General features: G+C 48.4%; 1 pseudogene; it reads left to right on the top strand.

Annotated features, from left to right (window-relative positions):
• Positions 1-1,154: 1,154 nt before the first annotated feature.
• Positions 1,155-3,363, top strand: LOC129550661 (heat shock protein HSP 90-beta pseudogene; annotated as a pseudogene).
• The last annotated feature ends 569 nt before the right edge of the window (positions 3,364-3,932 follow it).

The raw sequence follows: 3,932 nt of genomic DNA, 5'->3' as shown, positions 1-3,932 counted from the left end.
CAGGCAGGACTAACAGTGGCCCAGACCCTTTAGGAATGAAGGTTTGGCCACCCCACCCTATAAAGAACCATAACCAGCTAAGGGGCTTACAGAAGGCAAAGAGAAAATGAACAGGTCGTGGAAGTAGGTCATTGTAAATACCAGCTGTGATCAGACGACCCATTACAGAGACAAGGAGTGTTATTGCCATGAGTACTTCCTCCCTATTTTGCTATGAATATGTGTGTGTTTTCTTCCCTCTCTTATTTCCTTATCATATAAGATATGTTGACTCTGCATCATAGTAGTTAAATATTGTTCATTTTACGTCATAGTGTGTATGTCAGAGGACATCAAGGAGAGAGGGCACATCAGTTAAGGACCTTCCCTCCGCCTCTAGGGGAAGAGTTAGTGTTTCTCTGTTGTACACAGGATAGTTACATCGTTAGGCAGAATTGTGACCTTGTTCTGACTTATCTGGAGATAAAGTAGGGTTTTAGGAGGTTTGTATGGTGCCAGGTTGACAGAGAACGGACTTGTGATGGTTAATTCTGCGTCAACTTGACTGGTGCAGAAGGTGCCCAGACTAAACAGCGTTTCCGAGCGTGTACGTGAAGGTGTTTCTGCGCAAGATTAGTATTTCAGCCAGTGGACTTGGTAGAGTCATTGCCCTCGATGTGGGTGGGCACCATTCAGTCTGCTGGAGGCCGGAATAGAGGAGGAGGCGGATGGCGGAGGGGTTTCCCCCCTTTTATCTCCCTGCTTCCCTGCTGGTTCCTGCCATCTCCTCCTGCCCTCAGGCTGGGATGCACACCATCCGCGTCCTGGTTCTCAGGGGTTCAGACTCAGACTGAATTGCACCACCAGCTCTCCTGGGTCTCTGGCACATTGTGGGATTCCCCAGCCTCCGAAATTGAGTGAACCAAGTCCTCAGGAGAAGTCCCCTTTGAAATACACAAATATCCTATTGGCTCTGTTGCTCTGGAGAATACTGATTCAGCTCCTTAAAGGAACACCGGATGCGCAGGCACTGTGTGTCTGCACACAATCTTAAATCTCACATCAAAACACATTCTGGGTCCTGGATGGGCATAAGATTCAAATACAGCTCTTGAATCACCTCCGCGCAGCCTTCTTGCTGCGAGTGAGCCCGAGGCAGCCTCTGCCGGCTCGGTGTTCTCTAGTACCTGAGCCTCTTATCCTTGAAGATGCCTGAGGAAGTGCCCCATGGAGAGGAGGAGGTGGAGACCTTTGCCTTCCAGGCAGAAGTTGCCCAACTCATGTCTCTCATTATCAACACCGTCTATTTCAACAAGGAAATTTTTCTTCGGGAATTGATCAGTAATGCTTCTGATGCCTTGGACAAGATTCATTATGAGAGCCTGACAGACCCTTCCAAATTGGACAGTGGTAAAGAGCTGAAAATTGACATCATCCCGAACCCCCAGGAGCGTACTCTGACTCTGGTAGACACGGGCATTGGCATGACCAAAGCTGATCTTGTAAATAATTTGGGAACCATTGCCAAGTCTGGCACTAAAGCATTTATGGAGGCTCTTCAGGCTGGTGCAGACATTTCCATGATTGGGCAATTTGGTGTGGGCTTCTACTCTGCCTACCTAGTGGCAGAGAAAGTGGTTGTGATCACAAAGCATAACGATGATGAACAGTATGCTTGGGAGTCTTCTGCTGGGGGTTCCTTCACTGTCCGTGCTGACCATGGTGAAGCTATTGGCCGCGGCACCAAAGTGATTCTCCACCTGAAGGAAGACCAGACAGAGTACTTGGAAGAGAGGTGGGTCAAAGAAGTGGTGAAGAAGCACTCTCAGTTCATAGGCTACCCCATCACGCTGCATCTGGAGAAAGAACGTGAGAAGGAAATCAGTGATGGTGAGGCTGAAGAAGAGAAAGGCGAGAAAGAAGAGGAAGATTAAGATGATGAAGAGAAGCCCAAGATTGAAGATGTGCGCTCAGACGAGGAGGATGACAGTGGCAAAGATAAGAAAAAGAAGACAAAGAAGATAAAGGAGAAGTACATTGATCAGGAAGAGCTGAACAAGACCAAGCCCATCTGGACCAGGAACCCTGATGACATCACCCAGGAGGAGTATGGAGAGTTCTACAAGAGCCTCACCAATGACTGGGAAGACCACTTGGCAGTGAAGCACTTCTCTGTAGAAGGTCAATTGGAATTCAGAGCACTGCTGTTCATCCCCCGTCGAGCTCCTTTTGACCTCTTCGAGAACAAAAAGAAAAAGAATAACATCAAACTGTATGTCTGCCGTGTGTTCATCATGGACAGCTGTGATGAGTTGATTCCAGAATATCTCAACTTCATCCGTGGGGTGGTTGACTCTGAAGACCTTTCCCTGAACATCTCCCGAGATATGCTCCAGCAGAGCAAAATCTTGAAGGTTATTCGTAAGAACATTGTTAAGAAGTGCCTTGAGCTCTTCTCTGAGTTAGCAGAAGACAAGGAGAACTATAAGAAATTCTGTGAGGCATACTCTAAAAATCTGAAGCTTGGAATCCATGAGGACTCCACTAACCGGCGACGCCGTTCTGAGCTGCTGCGCCATCACACGTCCCAGTCTGGAGACGAGATGACTTCTCTCTCAGAATATATGTCTCTCATGAAGGAGACCCAGAAGTCCATCTATTACATCACTGGTGAGAGCAAAGAGCAGGTTGCCAACTCTGCATTTGTGGAGCGCGTGCAGAAGCGGGGCTTTGAGGTGGTGTACATGATGGAGCCCACTGATGAGTACTGTGTACAGCAGCTCGAGGAGTTGGATGGGAAGAGTCTGGTCTCCGTGACCAAGGAGGGCCTGGAGCTGCCTGAGGATGAGGAGGAGGAGAAGAAGATGGAGGAGAGCAAGGTCAAGTTTGAGAACCTCTGCAAACTCACGAAGGAGACCTCGGACAAGAAGGTGGAGAAGGTGACGCTCTCCAACAGGCTGGTGTCTTCCCCCTGCTGCATCGTGACCAGCACCTACGGCTGGACCGCCAACATGGAGCGCATCACGAAAGCCCAGGCGCTTCGAGACAGCTCGACCACGGGCCACATGATGGCCAAAGAGCACCTGGAGATCAATCCTGACCACCCCATCGTGGAGACCCTCCCGGCAGAAGGCAGAGGCCGACAAAAACGATAAGGCCGTCGAGGACCTGGTGGTGCTGCTGTTCGAAACCGCACTGCTCTCCTCTGGCTTCTCGCTTGAGGATCCCCAGACCCACTCCAACCGTATCTACCGCATGGGCACTGATGCAGATGAGGTGGCGGCAGGGGAGCCCAGTGCTGCTGTTCCTGAGGAGATTCCCCCTCTTGAGGGGGACGAGGACGCCTCTCACGTGGAAGAAGTAGATTAGGAGTTTCTACCTGCAGACTGCTCCCTCTGTATAGCGTCCCCATGGCTCCCACAGCAGCAGCCCCAGGGGCCCTGGCCCATGTGGTTCCCTCTGCTGATGTCTAGTGGTTTTATTTCTGTCCTTCTAGGGCAGGATACATGGGCCTCGAGCCCTATTCCTCTCTACATTTGACATGGGGTTTGAATGTTGTGTGTTGTGTTTTTGTTTATTTTGTTCTGAAATTAAAGTATTGAAAATAAAGAAGATGCAGGTTTTTTAAAACACACACACAAAAAGATTCAAATACATATGAATATGTATAATATATTACAAAAATTTTTATTTTAACAAAGCTATAAAGTACAACTAAGAAAGTTGTGGTAGATATTTATATAATCTTACAATAAAGTTTTTCCTGCATATCACTTTTAAGGGCAAAACCCATAAAAGATATCTCTTACTACATAAAATATAACCTTTGCAGATGGCTGATAGGCACATGAAAACACGCTCTACGTCACTAATCATTCAGTTCAGTACAGCTTTAGTCGCTCAGTCGTGTCCGACCCTTTGCAACCCCTTGAATCACAGCACGCCAGGCCTCC

This window comes from Moschus berezovskii, chromosome 21 (genome assembly GCF_049115385.1).
Source record: "Moschus berezovskii isolate FMDL1 chromosome 21, NW_MosBer_1.0, whole genome shotgun sequence".
NCBI lineage: Eukaryota > Metazoa > Chordata > Mammalia > Artiodactyla > Moschidae > Moschus > Moschus berezovskii.
Note: the sequence above shows the minus strand (reverse complement) of the source record. Positions and strands in the feature narration are given on the sequence as shown.